The 26,982-nt window shown below is 45.8% G+C and overlaps 1 long non-coding RNA gene across 1 annotated transcript in view; it reads left to right on the forward strand.

Annotated features, from left to right (window-relative positions):
* LOC120402908 overlaps nt 1-25,989 on the forward strand; it is a 35,666-nt gene extending 9,677 nt beyond the window's left edge. Inside the window, exons 2-5 of the long non-coding RNA XR_005597353.1 lie at nt 14,812-14,876; nt 19,358-19,551; nt 24,334-24,464; nt 24,603-25,989. This is a non-coding gene — a long non-coding RNA (uncharacterized LOC120402908). The remainder of the gene's footprint in view (nt 1-14,811; nt 14,877-19,357; nt 19,552-24,333; nt 24,465-24,602) is intronic.
* The last annotated feature ends 993 nt before the right edge of the window (nt 25,990-26,982 follow it).

The raw sequence follows: 26,982 nt of genomic DNA on the forward strand, positions 1-26,982 counted from the left end.
TTCCCCCTTTGTTGTGCCAGGCAGGGGTTTTAGGCAAAAAAAGTTCCTCTTGGATTTCATTGGAAGCACAATATCTTGCAACAACTGCCAAACGTGGAACGTCGTTTATATCAACTGCAACACTAAACACTGCTGTGTCTTTTAATACAGTCGTTTGCTTTTCCTTAATGTTTTCTGCCATTTCACTTATGCGTCTCTCAACTGTTCTGGCAGAGACAGGCAGTTTTTTTTATTCTAGATATGATCGTATCTTTATTTGGCAAATCATTGAACAAAATTTCTGAACTGCTGAGAAAAACTTTATATATTCCCCTTCTGTAAATGGCTTTCTGTTTTTTGCAATGCACTGTGCAATCTTGTAACTTCTTTCTGTAGCTTGATTTTTACTTACATTTAAGCTTTTAAAAACACTGCTTTGCTTCTCTTATCCTGCTACTGCATTTTTGATTGACTCAGTCTTGTCTGCTTCGTCAAGAAAGGTTTTCTCGTGCTTCGTTTCAAAATGTCGTTGAACACTTGATGTGCGACAAAAACTTTCACAATGGAAAGCACAAACAGCACTGTCCTTCTTTTGAATAAATCCAAATGTGTCTGTCCAAGAAGGCTGAAATGAACAGACTTTTGCTTTCTTAGGAACTGCCATTTTGTCAAATGTTCCCCTCAACTCCCAGTGGGGGTGGGGGAAAAAAGGGCGACGGAGGGCATGCACAAGGTCAAACACAGACGTGGTCTGATATAAGCAGAAAACCAGGACCTGGAACAATTTTTAAGGTGGGGGTGCTGATCTGTGCCCCTCACTGCCCCTGTCTGCACCCCTCACTGCCCCAGGCTGGGGCCAGTGGGCCACAGCTAGAGGCAGCTGCAGAGCGCTGGGCCGAGGCCAGGAGCAGAGCCCTGGGCTAGCTGCTGGTACCCCAGGCCTGCAGCAGGCTGAGCAGGGCCGGAGGCCAGGACCCTGGCTGGCAGGGGGACGGAGGCCGGGACCCCAGACCGGCAGCGGGCTGAGCGGCTCAGCCTGCTGCTGGTCTGGGGTTCTGGCCGCCAGCTCCTGCTAGCCGGGGTCCCGGCCGCTGGCCCCGCTCAGCCCGTTGCCGGTCTGGGGTTCCGTTCATCCGGGCAGGCAGCGGGCTGAGTGGGGGCCGGCAGCCGGGACCCTGGCTGGCAGCAGAGTTCCACTAAAAATCAGCTTGCGTGCAGCCTTTGGCACACGTGCTGCTGGTTGCCGACCCCTGATCTATTTCTACTTGGCACACAGTAGGGCTCAGACCTGCTTTTTGGTTGTCTGTCGCTAGAGGGCACTCCAGTTATTTTTTTCAAAGTAGGCATGCAATATAGCATTCAAAAGGTGCTATTTTCTTTTTTAGTTAATAATTGGGTAAGAGATTCCATGGGATACCAGGGCCTTTTCAGAGCTGTTGGGAACAGAAGTAGTCATCAAGACAACACACTCTTGGAGGGGGGTGGGGGATGAAAAGGGTTTATATCAGCTTTAGAAAAACATGCTCCAGATTGAAAGTGGTGTATTATTATTTGTATTGCAGTAGTGCCTAGGAGCCCCATTATAGTAGGTGCAGTACGGACCCAGACCAAAAGACAGCCCATTCTCTGAACAACTTACAATCTAAGTATGGTTCAGCGATTCTAAGGCAAGAAGGAACCATTAGATTCATCCCTTCTGACCTCCTTTAGAACAAGGACATAGGACTTCCCCAAAACATGGTAAATGAAACAGTCTCAGCCTGAGAGCTAATTTTCACTCATAGGTCTTTGAATAAAATAGAGTTGAGCAGCCCTGTATTAATTTACAGACTAACCAGAAATATGGATTTTAATTCAGTATCTTAGCAGCAGCAGCAGCTTTTAAAATACAATCCATGTTAGCCTCTAAAGACGATTTCTGTTAAACAGTAAAAGCCAGATGCACCCGTTCCACCTGCCTAATTGAAGTGCAATATATTGCACTTCACTATCAAACAGTATATTTTTGTAATTGCTGAAATAGCTTTAGAGTCAACTGTTCACGGGCTTGTTGTCCTGTCCTCCCTTTGGTCCTCATTCAGCTCTGCCAAAGGAGGCTGGGAGTTAAGGGAGGAATTTGCTCTTCTTCCATTAAATAGTCCAGGGATTAGGGCTAGAGGCCAAGTTCTGTTCTTATACCCCTGTCAATCTAGATCAACTGTATTGACTTCATTGGAGTTACTCTGGGCCACATTTTCCTGCTCAACTCCATTTCCTTTTCCTGACCCTGTGTCTTCCCATGTGAGGATTGCCTATACCATCTTCTCCTGTAGCACATCTTCTGCTCCCCCCACTTCCCAGCACACAGGATGTGGCCATAGTGTGGAGTGCTCTTGCACTCCCTCATTGCCTGGGGAACAATAGCACCAGCTGGCATAAAATAGCAGAGCCCCTAGGAGAGAAGGTGGGGTAGGGAGGGAGGGGCATCAGGGAGCTGATTATGGTTCCTCTGTTCTCTGGGCTGCTCTAAGCTGGCCCTGGCCCTGGCCCTAGCCCTAGCCCAAAGAATGAGGGAGTTGTGATGGCCTCCCCCACCCTCCTAGGGTAACCAGACAGCAAATGTGAAAAATCAGGATGGGGGCGTGGAGGGGAGAATTGGAGTCTATATAAGAAAAAGACCCAAAAATTGGGACTGTCCCTATGAAATTGGGACATCTGGTCACCCTACACCCTACTGACCTGAGATCCAAGCCTCTGGATTTATGCCACCGTAACAGAACATAAAATGTGATCCTTCATGCCATCTATGAATGAAATATTGATCCCATTGAAGCCAATGGGAAAACTCTCATTGAATACAACAGGGCCAGGATTTCAACATGTCCTGTACAATGTCAGAGCTCAGCGAATAATTATGAATGTGTTAAGAGGTGCTCCTTACCCTCTGAATTTTCAAGCCTTTGCCATGAGCAAAAGGAGTGCCCCTGTCTCTGTTAAACATGTTTTCTCACATACTGTATCACATTAACATTAATGCTTGTTGAGCACTAACTGGGATTCAAAGACAACATGTGTAACATATTTCCCCTTATTTATGAGTATTGCAATAGCACCTAGAGGGCCCTATCAGGGCCCTACAGTGGTAGGCACCATGCACATACATAACAAAAGATGGTCCCTGCCCCAAAGAGCTTACAATCTAATTATATGACAAGGGACAACAGATGGATACAGCAAACCGAGGGGGAGGGGGGCACAAGGTAACAGTGAGACAATTTATACAACAATATATTTTTCTAATTGGTGAAATAGCTTTAGAGGGAACTGTTCACTGGCTTCTTGTTCTGCCCTCCTTTGGTCCTCATTCAGCTCAGATGAGCTTAGTAAACAGCAATCACAACATACCTGCTGCCCAACCATTGCCACTAAGTGCGATCTGTGTTCATTGAATGAATTCCTTTAGTTTAATCAAGAAAGAGTGTCACTGAGGGGGAGCCCCAGATATGTTCCTCTAGCTCATATCCCATTTCTGTAGACAACTGTCTCACTGAGGGTGGAACATCAGTTTCTGTGTGGTTCAGCCATTATATATGCACTCACCCTAACATCTTTCAAGTGTTCCTCATGGTCAAGCATGTCATTGAAACAGCATAATAAATTTTCTGTCCCTCTTCTGCCTAGTGTTGCTCCTTGCTGAACTAACCATGTTTTTTAAAAAAAATATTCTGTGTTTACTCAAAATCACTTGCTCTAGCTTTCCCTGGATTTTACAGGGCTCCCAGATTTTAATCATTCACCACAACTTTTCACGTGTTGCCCCTGATTTGTATGGCCTTTATTTTCCTCTTGACATGCACATATACAGTAATTCCCATTAACATTCACATCCAGAGAAGACTGGAGCTCTAGGCCACCTGAGAAAGGAAGAGACCTAGATTTGCATCCAGACTCAGATGGGAGAAAATGATGTGCCACTTGTAGATTAATGAACAGGTCAGTCTTTCTGAGACTTCCACTGATATCTGGGAAGAGCAATGCAGTTCTTACATCCCCTCCTTAAAATACACAGCTTCCATGAAGCCTAGTGACTATGAGATGCTAAACAAGGAATCATTGCTATTTTTATTTAAAAAGGAAAAAAAAAGGGGGGGGGGCAGGGGGAAGAATCAGACATCTGTACCACTCAGTGCTAAATTCACCTTCTGGTCAGTAGGTGCATTCTAGATAAACTCTCGGGAGTGGGGACCAGCTTTGTTCCGTGTTTGTACAGCACCTAGCATAATGCAGGGAGAGACGGGGGTGCTGGTTCATAACTAAAGCACCTAGGCACTATATTAATAATTTTCATAGTATTGTCAACATTGGGTCTGGTCCTGTGAAGTGCTGGGTATCAACGTCTCCTGAACACTTCTCTTGGAGTGACTTCAGAAGGACTTATGGGTGCTCAGTGTGATGTCTATGTAAATGTAGGGGCAAGGTTATGATTCTGCATTCCATGCACTACCTGATAAGTGTAAAATCTCCTTGCTTGTCTGTTGAGGGTCAAGAGTGCAAGTCAGGTCCAGGTGTCTGTCACAGGAGGAGTCACAGGCAGGTGGTGGTTAGAGGTAGACTTTGCACATTCTCCCTTGCTTGTGAAGAATTTTGTTTATTTGTCGCTCTCCTTACTCTGAGGTAAAAGGCATCCTGAGGGAAAGTACATGTTTGGCTGCGGGTCGTATTCTTACCACTCAGCACCTTTTGGGATCAGGCCACTCGATTGTCAGCACTTTTGGGTGTAGGCCATTTGGTACTGTGCCAAAACTTGGTTGTTGCTCAACAAATGAGAAATCAACTGAAAGAGGCAGCGTTGGATTGGATGCACTCTTCTGTATTTTGAAAAAGCTTCGTTTAGAGGAGGAGATGTTGCCATGAATATAATGCTATTCCAGAAGCAAGAAAACCAGCGAAAGAATCCTACTGTCTGGTTAAACATGCCAGCCGTGTTGTAACACACCTCTGTTAGTGTAGTAAAGCCCAAAGCTGAACGCTAAACACATTTAACCGCCCAAGAAGTGCAGTAATCACTTAGAAATCTGCTGCTTGGGGTACGTGGTAACAGATCTTACCCATGACAAAATAAGGAAAACAGGCCTCTAATTTATTGGATATAATGGGCCCAGCCCAATTCTCAAAGGAGAAATTCCCTTTGACTTGAATGCAGTTGGATCAGACGCTGCTTAGAATGCCATGAAGTGCTAGTTAGAAGCCCCAGTTGTGTCCAGAATGTGAAAGCCATTTCAGAACAGCTAGTTAATTGACTGTGTAGCTTTCTGAAAATAAGATATAAATTGTTCTCCTTGCCTTGCAGCTCAATTGCTCTTGAGCTGTTTTGGGTCTGTTTCTAGCCTCCTCACTGTAAAGCATGACATAATGAATTTTGCTGCTTTCCTAAATATATTCCTTCTGCTAGAAGAGAAAAATCATCAAGTTGATTATCAAAGAATTTGTGGGAAATTTGTTTTACTGAGGATAACTGTTCCATATTTATTCAACAAAACCAATTAACATTCAAAGATTTTACTGTAGCTGTTATCTCATTTCACTGAAGAATACGTTCTATTGTTAAAATTGCCCTTCAACAATTTTTTTGCATTTCTTTCGTGGTGACTTCAAAGCTGACTGGTATGACAGGCATACAGCATGAGAGGAATAAAAAGAAAATATATTTTAAAAATATATTCTTCTTTTTATTGAAATGTGGTGAAGAGGCTATGATGAATCTGCTGCTTCCCTTTTCCTTCTGCTCAGGTGGGGATATAAATTGCCAGAGGAAAGCTCCATAGCAGTTGGGAAGACAATTGGTGCAGTCTAGATCACGAAGGCAGGATGTTGTGGGACGCTGGAAGGAATGTGGCAGTTGGAGGCAATGTGCCAGAGGGCCTTTTGCAACCTACCAGGTGCTAGAGCCTTCCTTGCAGCTGAAATGCCTATTGCGTTTTTTTCCTGAGTAGTGGTACCATACCAGCACAAAGGGTATGGCTACACTTGAGAGTTGCAGCGCTGGTGGAGGCTTTCCAGCGCTGCAATTAGTAACTGTCCACACCTGCAGGGCACATCCAGCGCTGCAACTCCCTGGCTGCAGCGCTGGCCATACACCTGGGTCTGCTTGGAGAATAAGCATTGCAGCGCTGGTTCTGCAGCGCTGGTCGTAAAGTGTGGCCACACACCAGCGCTGTGATTGGCCTCCAGGGTATTAGGAGATATCCCAGAATGCTTTTAACTAAATTATTCCCTTTGTTTTGTTATGCAGCCTCTCTTTGTTTTGTTGTGAACCCGGCTCCGGGAGCTGCTTATCTAAAAAAACAAACACAGCTCCTGTTTGCTGTGATCAATCTGTGAACAATCAAATGAGATATCCCCCTCCCTGCGTGATTCACAGGGGTTGAGTGTTTGCTTTTTGCTTGACCAGCAGCGAGAAAGGGAGTCGGCAGCTGCTTATCTGGTCTGCAGGCTTTTGCAGTTAAAGAGTAAGGGGTCGGAAAAAGTTTCTGATTTTGCAAGTCAGGGAGCCGATACACAGTGTTGGCTCCAAAAATCCACTCTCTCTCTCTCTCTCCCCAGCTCCCTGTCACACTACACTCCACCCCTCCCCCCTCTTTTGAAAAGCACGTTGCTGCCACTTGAACACTGGGATAGCTGCCCATAATGCATCACTCCCAACAGCGCTGCAAATGCTGCAAATGTGGCCACGCTGCAGCGCTGGTAGCTGTGAGTGTGGCCACACACCAGCGCTGTCCCTGCACAGCTGGACGACCAGCTGTAAGTCCCAGCGCTGCAACTCTCAAGTGTAGCCATACCCAAAGACTAGGGTACATGAGCACTTCAGCAGCTGGAATTGGGGGGTGGGAGTAGCATGAGTACAGAAGCAACAAGTGTCTTGACTTTTCTAGTCCCTGGGACATCATCTAGTTTAGCTTGCCAGAAAAAGGCAAAAGACATTGCAAGAAGAGACAAGTCAGTGTAGAATTAGTAGAGGTGGAAAATATTTGAAGCAATCATGTAGAGTTTAGTGATAGAAAAATGGGTCTAAGTATAGAGGAGAGTATAGTAAGGAGGAGCGGATGGAAGATGATAAAATACAGGTAGGATCTGATGAGAAACAGTCAAAGGAAAAAAAAGTTACATGATGTAATTGAATGAAATGGGAGACACCTTAAAAACTTGTCACTTTTTAAGTGCTTATATCAATGCTAGAAGTCTAAATAATAGGATGGGTGGACTAGAGTGCCTAGTATTAAACGAGGACGTTGATAGAGTAGCAATCACAGAAACTTGGTGGAATGAGGAGAATCAATGGGACACAGTAATACCAGGGTACAAAATACAGTGGAAGGACAGAACAGGTCGTGCTGGTGGGGGAGTGGCACTATATGTGAAAGAAAGCGTAGAATCAAATGAAGTAAAAATCTTAAATGAACCAAAACTGTACTGTAAAATCTTTATGGATAGTAATTCCATGCACAAATAATAATATAGCAGTAGGGATATATTACCAACCACCTGACTAGGATGGTGATAGTGACTGCGAAATGCTCAGGGAGATCAGAGAGGCTATTGAAATCCCCCATTATTATTGAGTTTTTTATTTTAATTATCCTCATACTGACTGGACAGGATTCAGAGATAAAGTTTCTTGACACTTTAAATGGCTGCTGCTTGGAGCAGCAAGTCCTGGAACCCACAAGAGGAGAGGCAATGCTTGATTTACTCATAACTGGAGCACAGGATCAGGTCCAAGAGGTGAATATAGCTGGCCTGCTTGGTAATAGTCATCATAACATAATTAAACTTAACTTCCCTGTGGTGGAGAAAACACCACAGCGGCTCAGCACTGTAGCATTTAATTTCAGAAAGGGGAACTACACAGTTAAAATTAAAAGGTACAGCACCAAAAGTAAAATCCCTGCAAGCTGCATGGAAACTTTTTAAAGACACCATAATAGAGGCTCCACTTAAATGTATACCCCAAATTAAAAAACAGAGATCCAAAAAAGAGCCACTGTGGCTAAACGACAAAGTAAAAGAAGCAGTGAGAGGCAAAAAGCATCCTTTTAAAAAGTGGAAGTTAAATCCTAGTGAGGAAAATAGAAAGGAGCATAAACTCTGGCAAATGAAATGTAAAAATATAATTAGGATGGACAAAAAAGAATTTGAAGAACAGCTAGCCAAAGACTAAAATATAATAGCAATTTTTTTTCATGTACATAAGAAGCAGGAAGAGTCTGTACTGGCTCCAGTCCTATTCAACATATTCATAAATGATCTGGAAAAAGGGAATAATTAAGAAATGGGAATCATTAAGAAAGGGATAGATAATAAGACAGAAAATATATTGCTGCTATATAAATCCATGGTACACCCATATCTTGAATACTGTGTGCAGATGTGGTCACCACATCTCAAAAAAGATATATTGGAATTGGAAAAGGTTCAGAAAAGGGCAACAAAAATTATTAGGGGTATGGAACGGCTTCCGTATGAGGAGCAATTAATAAGACTGGGACTTTTCAGCCTGGAAAAAGGATGACTAAGGGGGGATATGATAGAGGTCTATAAAATCCTGACTAGTGTGGAAAAAGTAAATAAGGAAGTGTTATTTATTCCTTCTCATAACGCAAGAACTAGGGGTCACCTAAGAAATCAGTGGGAATACTTCTGGAGTAAGGTACTTCTCAGCGTGACCTAGGCCTGGTCTACACTACGCGTTTAAACCGGTTTTAGGCACGTAAAACCGATTTAACGCCACAACCGTCCACACTAAGAGGCCCTTTATATCGGTATAAAGGGCTCTTTAAACCGGTTTCTGTACTCCTCCCTAACGAGAGGAGTAGGGCTAATATCGGTATTAACATATCGGATTGGGGTTAGTGTGGCCGCAGATCGACGGTATTGGCCTCCGGGCGGTATCCCACAGTGCACCACTGACCGCTCTGGACAGCAATCTGAACTCGGATGCAGTGGCCAGGTAGACAGGAAAAGCCCCGCGAACTTTTGAATATTTCCTGTTTGCCCAGAGTGGAGCTCTGATCAGCACGGGTGGTGATGCAGTTAAAAATCAAAATAAAGAAAGAGCTCCCGCATGGACGATGCGGACGTGATCGCTGTAAGGGCAGGCAAATCTGTTCTATCAGCGCTCCGTTACAGAAGACAAAATTCAAAATCATTTTTTAAATATCTCCAGACAGATGCCATAGCAGGGACTCAGCGCACTGCTGCGTGGCAAGCGTAACGGAAAGCCAAAGAATCAAATGGACGCTCATGGACTGGAGGACTCAAGCTATCCCACAGTTCCTGCAGTCTCTGAAAAGCATTTGCATTCTTGGCTGAGCTCCAAATGCTTCTAGGGTCAAAAACAGTGTCCGCGGTGGGTCAGGGCATAGCTAGGCAATTTACGCACCCCCCCACCCACCCCCAGAAGTGAAAGGGAAAACAATCCTCTTTTACAAAAGATGACTCTTTTACATGTCACCCTATCTTTACTGAATGCTGCAGATAGACGCGATGGTGCAGCACTCAACACCAACATCCTTGCTCCCCCCACGCTATGGATGGCTGATGGTACAAAAAGATGGAAATCCGTCCTCATCATCAGCCTATTGGCACATGGGGCAGTGCAAAAGGACTGGTAACCATGATGACCAGCATCTGTTAGGTCAATCAAGGGCGCCTGGTCCTAATTTTTCCTGGTAGATGGTACAATATGGCTGATAACCATCATCATCATAGCAACAGGGGGCTGAGCTTCATCAGCCCCCACCCTTCATGTGTAAAGAAAAGATTCAATTGCCCCTGGACTAGCAGCAGGATGCTGGGCTCCTCTCCTCCACACTCCTTAATGTCCTATGTGGACTATCATAGCAACTGGAGGCTGCCTTCCACTCATTTCTCACTAACAAGTATTCCTGCATTCTTTATTACTTCATCACACAAGTGGGGGGACAATGCTATGGTAGCCCAGGATGGCCGGGGAAGAATGGAATGAACAGGTGGGGTTGTTGCAGGAGCACCCCCTGTGAATAGCATACAGCTCATAATCTATGCAGGATCTGACACAGAGCAGCTGTGCTCTCTGGTTCTCTGATACAGTGGTTCTCTAGTACACTTGCCCATATTCTAGGCAGGACTGATTCTATTTTTAGATACCAAAAGGAGGATTGACTCAGGAGTCATTCCCAATTTTGTTTTGCGCCCTGGCTAAGAGCAGCCAGGGCACTTATGACAGCAGCAAATGGAACAGTGCAAAAGGACTGGTAGCCATGCCCATCTTATTACCAATTTATGGTATGGTAGATGGTACATATGGCTGATAACCATCTCTGCTATCATGCAAAAGCAAAAGCATGCAGCTGTGTAGCACTGCTGAATCGCCTCTGTGAGCGGCATCTAGTACACATACGGTGACAGTCACAAAAGGCGAAACAGGCTCCATGATTGCCATGCTATGGCATCTTCCAGGGCAATCCAGGGAAAAAAGGCATGAAATGCTTGTCTGCCGTTGCTTTCCCAGCGGAAGGAGTGACTGACGACATTTACCCAGAACCACCCGCGACAATGATTTTTGCCGCATCAGGCACTGGGATCTCAACCCGGAAATTCAAAGGGGGGGGAGGCTGCGGGAACTATGGGATAGCTACGGAATAGCTACCCACAGTGCAATGCTCCAGAAATCGACGCTAGCCTCGGACCGTGGACGCACACCACCGATTTAATGTGTTTAGTGTGGCCGCGCACACTCGATTTTATACAATCTGTTTTGTTAAACCGGTTTATGTAAATTCGGAATAATCCCGTAGTGTAGACGTACCCTAAGCCAGTTAATGGGAAATGTGCTTTAATGTAGATGACTAATGTAAATCATGTTGTGACACCAAACTGAGAATGGCACAGTCATGCGATGCACTACCAAGTATTTGGAAATCCTGGTCAGATAATCATTGAGCCTCTAGCCTAGGGTGTGGCTATAAAAATTATGGGAAAATAAATATATGACCACAGCTATAGAACACATTTGGCAAATGCAGACACTGAACCATCTGAGTTATGGGACCTGTGCATAATAGTAATTTTACTGTGTGAACAGAATCCTGTATTTTCATAAATACAGTATGCAGGACACAACCTGCACTGAAACATAATTAGTTTATAATTTGCAGTAAACACAATCAGCTACATAAGATATGTAACAAATCACAACAACCTTCCTGCAAAATGGGGAGTGATTCTCCTCTCCCTTCCACTAGTGAAAATGAGGTGTACTTCCACTGAAGTCATTGGAGTTACACGGATGGGAAAACTGCTGGAAGTGGGAGGAGAACCAGGCATAATGGGAGGGGATCTCTGGGAGGATGCTCACAAAGCAGATTCAGCACAGTGGGCTGTCCCCTTGAAAAACATCATCATTCATCATCATTCATGCCCGTCACCCCAACCGGGGTATGGGCCGCCAACCACAGATCTCCAGAGTCTTCTATCCTGGGCCATTCGCTCTAGCTGGTTCCAGGTATAGCCCATTTTTTTGCTATCAACCTGAAGGTTGCGTCGCCAGGTATTTCTTGGGCGGCCTCTTTTCCGCTTGCCTTGGGGGTTCCACCGCAGTGCCTGTCTGGTGATGTTGGTTGGCTGCTTGCGTAGTGTATGTCCTATCCAGCCCCACCTTCTCCTTCTAATTTCCTCCTCTGCTGGGAGTTGACGGGTCCTCTCCAAGAGGTGGATGTTACTGATGGTGTCTGGCCAGCGGATCTGGAGAATCCTTCTGAGGCAGCTATTAATGCTCGCTAATGCCTAGTAGGGTCAGGTTGTTGCTCCTCATCTCTGCTGCAACCTGCGCCGTCTTTCCTGACTCGTACATGGTCCTCACGTTCCATGTGCCGATGGTAATCCTCCTGGTTGTAAGAAGGGTGATCGGCTTAGTGGCTTCCTCGCGGCTTTCACCACCCAGCGTCATGCGTCTTCGAGTTGAAGACCCTTCTTTTTCCAGGCTAAAAGTCTCTGTTAACTCTATTGTTGGCGTTTCTGTAGCAAGCTGATTTTTACGGGGTGGAGTTGCTAGCCCCACGCCCAACCCTCCTCCTTTACCCTGACTTGGGACAGGCAGATGGCCCCAAAGGACCTCTCTGGTGGAGTTCCTTGAAAAACTTTAAGGATAAAATTCCAAACCTCTGCTGCACCAGTTCATTTTGTTTGTACTGCACTAAATCCTCCCTCTGCCACCTCCCACATGCTGTTGCAGCAAACGCAGGCAGCAGACCAATGTTACTCCTGATGGCGTTCTGCGCCAAAAAATTAAAAATTCTGTGCACAATATTTTAAAATTCTGCAAAACTTTGTCACATAAATGTGGAGGCTGCAGCATGGCATTGCGGAGCACCGGCCACTGTCTGCACAGAAGTGAGAGATCACTATGCAGTTTCTGTCCCCCTCTCCCTCCCCCCGACATGGACTCAGTGGTGATGCTGCACGAAACTCTCACACAGTGCAAACACTGGGCCCTGCCTCTTCATGCCAGGTGTACCAGGTGTGGGCAGGCAGGCTCAGCAAGGCAGGATCCAAGTGTGGAGGGGCTTAATGTGGGGGGATTCAGGTGTGGGTTCAGAGAGTTTTGTGGGGCAATCTGGGTGCAGGCGGCTCAGTGGGGGATCTGGGTGTGGCAGTTTGTGTGTGGGGGTGTTTCTGGGTGCAATGGTAATGGGACTCCGCAAGGGGGTCTGTGTGTGTGTGTGTGGGGGGGGGAATAGAGCTTGGCAGAGGGGTCTGAGTGTGAGGGGCTTGGGGCGGGTGTCCAGATGCTAGGAGAATGGGGCTCAGTGGGGTGGGGAGCTGGGTGTGGTGGCTTGTCGGGGTAGTCCAGATGCAGGGTGAGTGGGGCTCAGTGGGGGCGTGGGTTCTGAGTACAAAGGGGTGAGGATCAGCTGGAGGATCTGGGTATGAGGGGGTCTGGATGCATGGGGGTTGGGCAGATATGGGAGCAGCTCCCTGCACAGGGATCCCTCCCCCTGCAGCTGAGGAGTGATGGGCGCAGGAAGCAAGATGGGGGAGCATTTGCAGAGCTTCCTGCAGATGGGGGAGAAATCTGGGGGTGGGTCTGATCTGACCCTGGATGCAGTGCAGGGGAAGAGGAAGTCCCATCCTCCCCCACCCAGCCGGGACTAGCAGTTGAGCCCGCCACAGGATAGGAGACGCCAATCTTTCCCAGTCCCACCCCCACCCCCACCCCACAGTGATTTACCTGTCTGCCAGCTGCCCTGGGCACCCAAAACGTATTGCTGGAGAGGGTCGCATGACTGCTTTTGTGGCTTCCCTGTTTAAAAAAAAAAAAGTCACTTTTCTGTGGGGAAGCAAAGAAATCTGTGGGGGACATAAACTCTGCACATGTACAGTGGTGCAGAATTCCCCCAGAAGCACAATGTGGCTTTTCTGTGGAGGAGAGGTGGGCTGAAGTGAGCTCACATAGGGAAGACTGCACTTCTTGCTGGTGCTGTTCTTTGGTGGGGTTTCCTCCACAGTTCAAGGACAGAGAACTTGGAGGTGGGACAGGTGCAGAGGTGTGGCTAGTGGACTCCTGCCAACATCGATCCACTGGCCAGTTTAGTGCTCTCCTAACTGTGGTATTGGGCACCAGAAGATATTCCATGCATGGGCTGCAAGTGGAATGGCTGAACTGGTTCTCTAGCTCCGTGGCCGGGCTGGAGGATATCATCACCTCCATCCCTCCACAAAGCTTTTTCCTCAGGCCCTGCAGAGGAGGGAGGACTTGGTCCAACATGAACAGAGAAGAATCATGCACAGAGTAACACATCCCTATATTTACAACACTTTTGCCAGAGGTGACCTCAGCTTTCTAGTCTGACCATGAACAGCTGAAATTGGAAGAAGTCTGTGAGATTCTGCTTGAACCTAATGCTACTCTCAATATTTTGCCTTTCCCCTTACAAACTGCAACTGTTTCTAAGGTTCAGAGCAAGGACTTATTAAAAGTAGCCACATGGATTTGTTTCTTTATCATGTTACCGTAAGCTACCCAATGTTACCATAGGCTATTCTAGGGCTAGGCTACATTAAATAAAATAAAAATTGAAGTACCCTAACCCCTCCTGCTTTACATACTTTATGCCAGTGCAGGTTTTTACATCCAAAGGGTAAATTCCTCTGAGCTATGCTGTACTTTAATAGGCAAGAGACCGCCTTATCCAAAACACATCCATAAAAATTGTAATAAAGATGGCTGCTTTACCAAAACTATCTTTGTGTCTCCTGGCCATCCTGAAGTTAAGTTTTAGACCTTGCTCTGCTCTCTTTGACCTCAACAGCAAAACTTCCAGGGGTAGGTGGACTTCACTGGACCTATCACAATTTAGACCAGCTGAAGATCTGACTCTGGGAGTTTGGCTATTGACATCAAGGGACTGTGATATTTGCTATGAACTTCAATGGAGCTGTGACCATTTACACCAGCTGTGGATCTGCCCCCGATTAACTTCAAGGCAGAAGAAGCAAACTAATTAGCCCTTAATCTTCTTCTCAGGTACTATTCACCCACCCGAAGTTTTGTTGTGCTTTTCTGGGTTGTTCAGCTGTGTGTCACTGTGCAGTCAGTTTTGCATCAATAGCATTTGAAATGTCATCATTTTTGCTCACAGAGAAGTTCCCATCCCCTGCTGCAATCCAATAAATAGCTCACACAAACACAGAACCACATGATAAACAATAATGTCAACTGCCTCATCTTAAATTACATGTTTATTATATAAACTCTCATGCATCAGGGAAGGAATGCTCTCCATGAACTTACTCCCATCTTCTGAATCCTTACAGCTCATTCTTGCCTGTGATCTGATCTTGCTTGGGACCTTTCTGATATTCTGACTCCATTCTCCCAGGTACGAAAAATAGCCTGAGACTAATGACATTTGCTGAGTGGTGTTTATAGCCTAATCACTACTACATCTTTTTCCATTGAAAGTGTAACACTGATGAAAAGGTGTGAATAAACACAGCATAATGGGACAAATTCATCCCCGGCATAAGTGGCTTCAATAGAAGTTGCAGCAATTTACAGAAGGGATTAATTTGTTCCAACATTTCACTTTGTCTCATCTGAGAAGTTCAAATTCCAAATAGCAAATGACTATTTTAATTTCCTGAATTGTAGCCCAGGTAAAAATGCACAAAACATTAATACAACTCTTCATTAAATAGTGCATAATGCTGTGCAAAAAATAAACTATGTGATGAATACAGATAGGAGCGTGGATTTTGTTGTCAATGGTATTTAAGGTATGAGCATTTGTATATATTACATACAATTAGTGACGTGATAGAGTGAAACCTAGTACCTTGATGGAACTTAAACTAGATTGTATGTGCCAGATTCTGATCTCAGTAGCATCAGTGTGAATCCAGATTGAACCTAATGGCGTTCCTCCATGTACACAATTTTTGCACCTGAGATCCGAATCCATCCCTATGTGAAAATTTCATTAAATATAAATAAGTAGAACGCAAGCTGTCTTTGTCCACTGTGTGGAATAAATCATATTATTTCTGGAGGAAACACTGATCTATCTAACAGTGTTCCTGAAAAGCAGGCAGTTTCATAAACAGCCTTGCATGGATTTTTTGAAGATGAACTCAGTTCAGTTATTCTATTATCCAAGTACGTCTTGAATAACTCTGCTAGACACTGGTTTTAGGTCTCATTACAATAATCTGTATCCAAGTAACTCTCCTTTGTCTTATGAATGCACATATGTTAATTACCCACTCATTTTGAATGGTTTCTTGCAATGTAACTCCTTATGCTTAATAGTCTGTTCCACCTTATGTTTAGCTGTGACACTCTGATTACCTTTCCCAGACCTGAAGCAAAGAGCTTAATGGAGCCTGATGGTTTGTCTCTTTCACCATAGAAGTTGGCCCACAAAAAGATAATACCTCACACGCCTTGTTTCTCTAATATTCTGGGACTAACATGGCTACAACAATATTGCAAACAGGTCCCACTATTGCATTTCCTGTAACTTCATAATGAGTTTAAGTGCCTTAAGCAACAATAGATGGCCATTTGCCAGTTCGCTATTGAACAACTAATACTGATTTTCACAGCATCTCCCATTGCTTTTTGGCCAAAATACAATTCAGTTTTCCAAGATGCTAATGGAACTTAAGAGTACCGTAGTAACATACTGGAACCATTTCTGATGTAAGCTTATCGTTAGGGTTAAATGCTTATCTATGTGTTCTCTGTTGTGGGGAGTAAAAAGGATACAAATCGTGGAACATCTTAATCTAAACAAACATCTTGCAAAATGCTAGAGTACTTTGCCATAGAGAGTGAATATTTTTGTTAATAAAGTAGCATGACTCCTAATGCAAAAATACTTTTATTTTTAAAGCAAACTAATTTTTCTTCCTGCAGCTGAGTTAGATCTTGTTATGCTAAACTCCTTGGGACTGCTCTCTCTCTGAAATCAGTGGCAGTTTTTTCAGTGACTCAATAGGAGAAGGATTGGGCATATAACGCTTTCATCTCCAGTCTCCTCCCCCTAAAACACAATCTAGCAGGGTGGTCCCCCTGCTCCTGCCCTTTAGGGCTTGGAACAGCCCTGGGAGAGGGCTGTGGCTGGGGCAAGAAGCCTGGGCTGATTGGGGAAAGCAGGCTCAGCTGTGGCCATGCTCCAATCAGGCCCAGATGGCCCCTATAAGAGGCTGTGAGCCAGAAACCCAAACAGTCTCCCTCTGCCTGTAGAGGGAGAAGGGCCTGGCTGCAGGGCACGAGACACAGGGTACCTGAGTGGAGCAGGGCTGGGGAAAGGCAGAGGAGCTGGGGAGCTCCTGCCTGGAAAGCCCCAGGCTGCAGGCTAGCACAAGGCCAACAGGTACTAGGTGTTGCAGGGGGCAGCCCAAGGGGTAGGCAAAGGCAGCAGGTCCAAACCCCTTTGCCTATGGTGAGTGGCTGATACTTCAGTCTGCCCCAGTGAACGGGGGCTAGATGGAGACTGGGCAGTAGCCACAACTGAGGCAAAGTGGGGATAGCGGGTTGGGAGTTCCCCAGGGAGGGGATACCCAGATTGGTGGGGTACTGCCAGGGGGCAGCACCCCAGTTAAAAGGGCACTGGGGTCCAGGGAGGGACATGGGGGCCAAAGGGACAGGCAGATCACTGACCTGTAGAGGGCGCTCCTGGCTGGAAAATTGCTAATTCCCGAGGATAACCAATAGGAGGTGCCACGGGGTGAGTCCGCACCTCTACACGTGGTGGAGAATGCGGGCACGAGCGGTCCGCCCCTGATACAAAGGGGCTGAGCAAGCGTGAGGACTGTGGGACAGTTGCCTGGAAGAAGGACTGAGTCCAAAATGGTGGAGAAGAGGAGCAGTTATTGGAGGGCCTGGGCAGCCCATCTGGCCGAGCGGCAGAGGACATTGCTCTGGCTGCTACGGGTGTGGGCACCCAGACCATATAAGAGACCAGGCCCCGGGGGCGAGAGGCCAAGTCCTAGACTTAAAGACTGTTTTGCCTGTGTGCGATTAGGGCACTGGAACAGGGAGTGCCCCTATCAGGAGGGAGTAAGGAGGCCCTGCCCAGAAAAGGCACCCCCTGTGAGGGTAACGGGGGGCCCAGACTTGTTGGGCCTGTGGGCAGCCGAGGCACCAGAAGAGGGAGTGCCGGTACAGGACTCACAGGGCCCAGGCAAGCCCTGAAGGAAGGGCTGTGCTGGGGACAGACCATGGACAGACTTGAGTGCCCCCTGTGAAGCCAACAGGGGAGCTCCAAACTTGTTGGGCCTGTGGGGAACTGGGCCACTGGAAGAGGGAGTGCCCTCATGGAACTCGCAGGGCCCACGCTAGCCCTGAGGTGGTCAGGGGTGGGCATGGGCTGTGCCTCCTTGGCCACAACGGGAGCCGGGGAAAGTGGCCAAGTCTCCAGAGAAGGAGGGGGAGGCCAGAGGACCAGGACGGGTCTGAGACTGCCCCAAAGGAGGGGGTGGTGAAGACTGAGGTCCCTGGAGAGAAAGGGGCTGGAACAAAGAGGCCCCACCACAATCGAGAGCCGATAGGGCTACCATGGGGACCCAGACTGAGGAGGAAGCAAGCAGGCTGCTCCAAACATTGGAGAGCCTGCGTCAGGAAAGGGATGTCCTGAGGGCCCAGTTGAGGAGGAAGCTGGGCAGATAGACTCCCCCTTCCCCGGTGGAGGGGATCTTGAGGTGGGAGATGTGTAGCAGGGTGGTCCCCCTGCTCCTGCCCTTTAGGGCTTGGAACAGCCCTGGGAGAGGGCTGTGGCTGGGGCAAGAAGCCTGGGCTGATTGGGGAAAGCAGGCTCAGCTGTGGCCATGCTCCAATCAGGCCCAGATGGCCCTTATAAGAGGCTGTGAGCCAGAAGCCCAAACAGTCTCCCTCTTTCTCTAGAGGGAGAAGGGCCTGGCTGCAGGGCATGAGACACAGGGTACCTGAGTGGAGCAGGGCTGGGGAAAGGCAGAGGAGCTGGGGAGCTCCTGCCTGGAAAGCCCCAGGCTGTGGCCTAGCATAAGGCCAAGAGGTACTAGCAGGGGGCAGCCCAAGGGGTAGGCAAAGGCAGCAGGTCCAAACCTCTTTGCCTATGATGAGTGGCTGATACTGCAGTCTGCCCCAGTGAACGGGGGCTAGGTGGAGACTGGGCAGTAGCCAAAACTGAGGCAAAGTGGGGATTGTGGGTTGGGAGTTCCCCAGGGAGGGGAGACCCAGATTGGTGAGGTACTGCCGGGGGTAGCACCCCAGTTAAAAGGGCACCGGGGTCCAGGGAGGGACATGGAGGCCAAGAGGACAGGCGGATCACCGGCCTGCAGAGGGTGCTCCTGGCTGGAAAAGAGCTAATTCCTGAAGACAACCAGTAGGAGGTGCCACAGGGGTGAGTCCGCACCACTACACACAACATTTTCCTAATATTTTATATTTACCACTATCCTCAACATCCCAGAGCAACTAATACTGCTGCAGATTGGAGAACAGAAACGAGGAAGGTTCACATCTTCTTCTTTTTTTTTTTTATAACTATCAGCTAACTCTCTCCTTTTAATTCTTTGCTACACACACACTGCCGTTTTAATCTCTGATAAGCCAAAGCACCGTGCTCAGAAAAATAGAAAAACAAATTAAAGATTTTGGTACTGCACCAAATCATGTGCAAAAAAATCCCTTCTAGCAATGTGGCACTTCTCACTCTTTAGACTAGGATTGATTTTACTGAGTCTGACAGCTGTTAAGTTGCCATAATGCAGTACTATTAACTGAGTGACTATTAAATACTCTACAGATACTAAGGGCTGGTGGTGCCATTGTAGGATTTCTGTAATTATCAGTCTCTTTTTTTGGTCTCCTCCACAGCTCTGCTTCAGAGTCACATTTGCTACCCTAGCTGATGAACCACCAAGTAGCACATATACGCCAGAGTTCCTTTTTGTCTTGCTAACAGGCAGCATTTCACCAGTATCACCCATCTGAACACACTGGATCAGCTGAACCAAAGTTTTTTCCCTAGGCATGATGGACTTGCTGGAATGAACAGAACTGGAAATGGGGTAAGTGAAGCAGTTGTGTGATCTAAACATCACAATGACTATCTCATCTTAAAAGAAATGGCTTAAATATGAAACACCATTTCTCCCATCACTGAAAAAGTTCATTTTAAGACAAATTCTAGAAAAGCCAGGTGGTTCCTGTCACGGGGCCAGCCACAGTAAGTGAAGTAGGTTCAGCTCACTTGTGTCAGCACATGCACTTCCATTTGGCCAATTAAAAGGACTGGGCAGCACCTGGGGGTTATCCAGGGGTGAATCTAAGGGGGGAGAGCTGGTAAATCAGTGCTGCCTGGTCAGTCAGGAAGGGCAGGTGAGTTGCTAGAGCCAGAAAGTGTTTCCTGGGGGAAGGCTGAATGCAAGGAGAGTAACAAGAAAGGATTCCTAGCTGGCTTCCCCAAGCCATAGAGCTTGGGCTAGAGGGTTTGAGAGGAATGAAGGTAGCTGCAGTGGTGGTAGTAGAAGCGGCAGTAGAGGGAGGTGCCTGCTGGCTCTAAGCCAGGGAGCTAGAACTGAGGGCCAGAGAGGGCTGAAAGAATGGGAAGCCTTGGAAGGACCCCAAGGAACAGTGAGAGGGCTGGGGCAGTGAGGGTTGCTCCCTGGTAAAGATGCCCTCCCAGCACAGGCTGTAGGGATGCCTACTGGGCAGAGCAGGGTTGCACCTCACTTGTTAGGGTTGGGGTGGCTGTCCTGGCAGAGGGACAGAAGAGGACCAACAAAGAGCCTAGGTGTGGTCTGGAAGGACTCCCATCAGAGAGGATGATGGAAATGCCTGCTGGGAAGAGCAGGAGTTTCCTGCACTTGGTTTGGGAAATGGAGGCTTCTCCTCAGTGACAAAGTCCAGCCATATAAAGGTACTGGTAATTTTTAAAAGTGACCTGCAAAGCAGAAGAAATGGGGTTTGTGCCCTGTTATGCTTCTCTGATCTATAAGGAGAAACAGAGATGTTTGTTTATTTTTACATCTGCTTGTTTTTACATTAAAAAATTAATGCAAGACTATGAACTGGAGATGTATGATGTTGGGACTTTTGTAGGGGATTCAATAAACTGTGTTTTGGTAATAACATCCCTCCTTGGGGCCAGTTTATTTAAGCAAGAAACCCTGCAGTGGATTTTCTGGGGACTTTGAAAGGGAGAAATGAGGCAAGATTGCTCTATGACAGTTCCATAATGGATTTCATGGCAGCAACTGTCCTTGGTTAATGCTGTTCTTCAAATGTTAATGGAATAGGGAGTAAGTTAAAATTGAAGTGATCAATCTTGTGGTCCTTATGTTAGAGCTGCCTGCAGCCATGGAACATTTGGATCAATGACATTGGAGGGTTGCTGAGAAAACAGCAGGGAGCTAGGCTCCAACATTTCATGGGGGATTCTAAACTAACACAAATCATTTGGACAAGATACAGTTTGAAAGCAAGCTTGGTGGAGCCACTGCATTGTGCTAGAGGGACTCAAGCCATTGTGGAAGTTCTGCTACCACATTCAAAGACAAGGTTGAATGATTTCTCTTCCTCTGATGGAGTTCATTTGTTCTCTGGATTCTGCTAACAAACCTGCCAGAGGGGGACAGACCTCTGGGGCTTAATACAAATACATCTCTAAACTATATATATGGAAATATTTTGAACATTTTTGTCATAATAATTGACTGAAATATTAAAAATATTTTCCAGGGGAGGATATCCCTGGATTGCCCTATGAGGGCTTTACTTTAACTTCCACTTCAAACTTTTCAAGTTAAACTTTGTGAGAGATATATTCCAGTTATTTATTGGAACAAAGTATAAACACTGGTGGCAAATGCACTTAATAGGAGTTAGTTTTCCAAGTGATTTTTGCCTGTGTCCTTGTCATGGTTATAAGGAAACATTTATTTAAAACTGGAAAACACATGAACAGATTCCTTAGTCCCTCCCACTTCCTCTCTGAGAAACTTCCCTTCCTCAGAAGCTGTTTGATTTATCATCATGTACAAAGGCAAAAACACTTGGGAGATTCCTTTCCTAAAGCAGCACGTCAGTTGGAAGCTGGAACACACAGTTTCTTGGACAGAGAAGCAGAGTTCTAACATCCACCATCCCTACTGAAGCCATGGAGGTCCTGTTTAGGGACATTTTCTAAGAATTTCCCACTAGTGTTATGCTCAGCTCCAATGGTGATAACAATGGCAGAATTCTTAGTGCAGAGGGCTGCAGGTGTTTTAATGTTATACCAGTTACAAGAGCTGGCTTACATGATGCAGTGACTCCATTCATAAAGTTAAGCACATCCATAAGTGGTGGGGTTTTTTTTTCTTAGGGGAGTGGGACTTAAAGGATGGATGGAGGCAGTGCAAATTTTTACAGTAATCTTTTTCCTTTGCAGGTCATCTTGAAATATATGGGTTAGGCCTTTAGTTGCATTTATTTTATATCTAAAGAAGGCCTGAATGTCTGTTTTTAATTATCATAAATAAATCAACAGTCTTTATTTTTATTTTGCTTCAAAATATCAGAGAGGTGAAGCCTTGTCTTCCCTGCATTAGCTGGAGGATTCTTTAGATGACTTGGATTCAGAGTTGGAACTTTCTCAGGCCCTAATTCAAAAATGGAGGGGAAGTTGGACCTTAAAAATATTTTTTTCTCCCAAGTCAGTCACTTCTCCTCTCAACTAAAGGTTTCACTTGCTTGGGTTTTTTAAACCTCATGCATCTGTTAGATTCTCCCAATCATAGTCTTCCATTAATTTTTTAATGTAAAAACAAGCAGAAGTATACAGAGAAAAAGAGATGTTTATTTTTACATCACAGAGAAGCATAATAGAGCACAAACCCAATTTCTTCTGCTTTTAAGAAGTACCTTTAAATGGAGGGACTCTGTCACTGAGGTGCCTGCAGCACCCCTCTTCTTTCCTTTTTAGCATGAAAGGGTCAGATAGAAAGGATAAAAAATACACTTGTAATCTCAGTCTGCCCAGTCTCTCCTATTTCTGTACTGTATTCTCCTAAATCCAAAACTGATCTGAGAGTGGATTTTCATAAAGTCACAAAGTGGTGACACAGTTATTTCCTGTTGCCATCAGAATTTCTCTCTTTACTGGTTACCAAATTCATGGAGTACAACACAGAACAAAAAGCAGAGCCCTGAGTTGGATTGAATTTGAAAGACCTTTACAGTAGCTATAAGGATTTACATTGACAGTTTTGCAAGTCAAGGACAATTACAGAAAACGTATGAATGAGACCCCCTCTGCTTGCATTAGATCTGAAATAAGAAAGAATTTTAAAGATTACAGTAAGAAAAACAATAAAAAGCGGGGTTAGAACATAAGAGCTGCCCTACTGGGTCAGAGCATGGTCCATCTTGCCCAGTATCCCGTTTCTGACAGTGGCCCCATACCAGAGCTTAAGGAGGAGTGTACAGAACAAGGCGATTATGAAGTGATCTACCTGTCTTCCTCTCCCGGCTTCTGGTAGTAAGAAGCTTAGGGCCGCCCCACGCATGGGGTTGCATCCCTGACCATCTTGGCTAGCAGCCATTGGTGAACTTATCTGTTTGTTTTTTTTTAACCCAATTATACTTTTGGCCATCACAACCTCCCATGGCAATGAGTTCCACAGGTTAATTGTGTAGTGTGTGGAAAAAAGTACTTCCTCTTTTTCATATTAAACCTGCTGCCTCTAATATCATTGGAAGATCCTGTATTTTTTGTATTGTGTGAAAGGGTAAACATGAATTTAATTGTGTGTGTGGGGAGGGTGTTTTTATAGACCTCTAATCATATCCCCCACCCTCGTCATCCCTCTTCTAAGCTGAATAGCCCTAATCTTTTTAGTCTCTCCTCCTACAGAAGCCGTTCCATACTCTCAATCATATGTTACCCTTCTCTGAAACTTTTTTCCAGTTCCACTATATCCTTTTGGAGATGGGATAACCAGAACCACATACAATATTCAAGGTGTGGGTGTACCATGGATTTATATAGTGGCATTATGATATTTTGTCTTATTTTCTATCCCTTTCCTAAAAGTTCCTAACCCACTGTTAGCCTTTTTGACTGCTGCTGTGCAACAAGCTGAAGTTTTCAGAGAACTATCCAGGGTGATTGTAAGGGTTGCCTACACTTACCGGAGGATCCATGCTGTGATGATTGATGCACTGGGGTCAATTTAGCGGGTCTTCACTAGACCTGCTAAATCGACCACAGATTGCTCTCCTGTTGACTCTGGTACTCCACCGGAACAAGAAGAGTAAGAGGAGTCCAACAGGACAGCGTCTCCTATCAACATAGCATAGTGTGGACCCTGCGGTAAGTAGATCTAAGCTATGTCGACTTGAGTTACGCTACTAATGTAACTCAAATTGCGTAGCTTAGATTGACTTTCCCCAGTAGTGTAGACAAAGCTTGTGTCTTTCTTGGAAAGTAGCAGCTAATTTAGTACTCTTCCACCAAAATATGTAACAGGAGAAATAACACGTAAGATGCCTCATTTCATTTATATTAGCCAAATCACGTCTATTTTTAGTATGTGGAATTGGCACATTTGTGTAACAGAATCAGTATACTTTAAACTACACAGTCAAGCTTAAAAATGTGTTTGAATGTGTACATAGGATGTTATTTGTAAACTAGGTAGGTTTTTTTCTGTACCTGCAGTCCTTAGTGTCAAAACCCAGCACTGTTTGAAAAATATAAAACTTGTGTGTGTGTTAAATCTAACTTCTCATGGAGCAGCTACAGTATCCCCACTCTAATAAATGACCTTGTGTGCTGGTCTGACGTGTGAAATCCTAAACTTTTTAAGGCAGGCTCCACTATTATCTTTTGGCCCATCCTCCATCTTTCCAAGTCTTGGACCTGATTCTCCACTCACACTGTAGTAAGGCAGAAGTAACTACTGAAGTCAATGGAGTTCCTGTAACCCAAACACCTCAGGTAAGTCTGAAAAGTGTCACAGTGAAAGTGGTGTACATGGGTCCAAAAGAATTGGACCCCTTGACTTTGGGGTCATCAATAACATGAGGCAGACCCAATTTACAAATAATGGGTATGTATTACTGCATCCAACTGCAGGTCCCTGTACACCACCTTCTCGGCTGAGGGAGGCTGAGATTACCTTCACCTGCAGCACCAGACAAGAAGTGGAAGGTTGAATCCTATTTCAATGTTTTTCAACCTCTGCCCTTCTTAACCCTTTGTTCTGATCAACTCATTCCAAGGAAGATCTACAACAGAAGTAACAAGTAGAAAATGCCAAGAGCTCCATTCAAGTTCAGCAGCAGCAATAAGCCAATTCTGACAGTTAAAATGCTTAGGGCACTACAGCCAGATGTGACAATGGAGTTAGCAGCTTTAGGGAGAGTGATCTCTCTATAACCAGGAAGTAATGGACAGTTAGAATGATAAAAATACCTCTACATTCTGTGTAAAATGTTTTTTGTAAGGGAATGGGACAACCAAGGTAGAGAAACTCCGTAGTAGCTTCCCTACACATTAGAAGTGCAGATTTTTACTATAATCAATTTGACCCCTAGACAAGTTGTGGTCTCACTCTGAGACCACACTTGCTAAGTGGTATCAGTACATGCAGCTGACAGGTACCAGTATACAGTTCTACATCTGGAGCTGAAGAGGCTATGGAGATAACAGGTCCCAACATTCCAGACATTCTCAATGTGGTCACAATCCATGGAACCAACTAACATCTCCAGCATGTTATCACAATCTGTGGCTCACAGTGACTGTGTCCTAGAAAAGACATCATGCCTGAGGGCCAATGTCCCCTAAAACAAGAGCTTCCAGCATGTAATGCTCCATCTGGCCCTGACTCCATGCTGCATGGGGACATAGGATTTATGGTGTATTCAGGGTGAAGGCACTCATTTTTCCCCTCGAAGTGAGGGGAAGTGACAGTTGGAGGAGAAGAGGGGAGACAGTTGATGGACAGAGGCAGGCATTGTGGAACTTGAGAGAGAGAAACTGAGAGTCTGTGAATTAACTGAGAGAAACAGGGAGAGTGAGAGAGGGCAGCCAGAGGAACAGAGGGACATCAAGAATAAGTTGAGAGATGGAGATTGAGCAAGACAGACAGACATGCAGATGAGGGTCTGTTAGTTTAAAGTTGGCTAGTCAAGTCAGTCCATGTTTGATGGCATGTTCTTGAGTATCAGCATGTTTGTTCCTGAGTATTTGTTCTGGTCATCTCCTATCATTGATTCATGTTGTCCCAGAGATGCAGAATAGGAGCACCAAAAGTACTGCAGTTCCAGCGGGTCTGGTCTAATGTGCACTACCACAAGCAAGCTTCACTGGGGCTGAGTCCCTCTCCTTCAGGAAGTCATGAGTGGTGCTTGTGGCTCAGAGATTGGGTACTATCTACTACTCAAGTCAGTGAGATATTTGGGGAAAAGGGAACTTTGAACTAGATATAATAAACAACCCTATAATCGCCTGTGCTGACTGAGATAGGTATAGATATCTTTCCTCATTTAGATAAATATATGTAGTTAAGAACACTTTATAGTTAGTTTCAGAGGGGTAGCCATGTTAGTCTGGATCTGTAAAAAGCAACAAAGAGTCCTGTGGCACTTTTATAGACTAACAGATGTACTGGAGCATAAGCTTTCGTGGGTGAATACCCACTTCATCAGACGCATGTGGTGGAAACTTTTGCTCCAATATGTCTGTTAGTCTATAAGGTGCGCCAGGACTCTGTGTTGCTTTTTACTTAATAGTAAGTTTGTGTGTGTATATAGAGTCAAACCCTTATATGTACTTTATTATATATTCATCTGTGTAATGTTTTAGTAGGTAGGTGGAATCCAGTTCATTTGTTCTGGGTTAAATAAAATACCCTGTTGTTTTTTGACAACCTATTAATTGTATTAGCTTGGCTACCAATAAATTACCTTTGATCACAGTATAGCACTCCTCCCCCCACCGCGTGATGGACCACTACTAAAGCTTGGGCGGTGGTTTTGGGATGAAGTGACCCTCAGATACAGTTCAAGTCCTAACAGAGTAACCCTACTCTGAGAAGTCCATCCCAGCCCCAAAGCGCTGCTCCATCGTGTGTGGGAAGGGCCTGCAGCCAGGGCTCCCCTCAGGCCCTGCCCCTGCCAGCTGCGGGGCTGCCTTATTGAGCAGCTCAGCCAACCCCTCCCACTGCCATGGCTCCCTGGGGCTACCTCACCCACTGGCCCTACCTGAAACCCCCCAAAGCCGCCGCCACAGTTTTCCTAGAGGCAGACGGGCTGCAGCCCAGGAACGCTCTGTTAGTCTCTAAGGTGCCACAAGTACCCGTGTTCTTCTCGCGGACACAGACTAACACCGCTACTACTCAGCCAGAAGAGAGGAGCCGATGCGAATCTGCCGAGGAGACGCCAAAGTCTCCACGTCCCGTCCATTGCCGGGGAACGGATTGTTTCGCCTCTGCTCACGCGTGGCGAATCTG

Source organism: Mauremys reevesii, linkage group 4 (genome assembly GCF_016161935.1).
Source record: "Mauremys reevesii isolate NIE-2019 linkage group 4, ASM1616193v1, whole genome shotgun sequence".
NCBI classification, from domain to species: domain Eukaryota; kingdom Metazoa; phylum Chordata; order Testudines; family Geoemydidae; genus Mauremys; species Mauremys reevesii.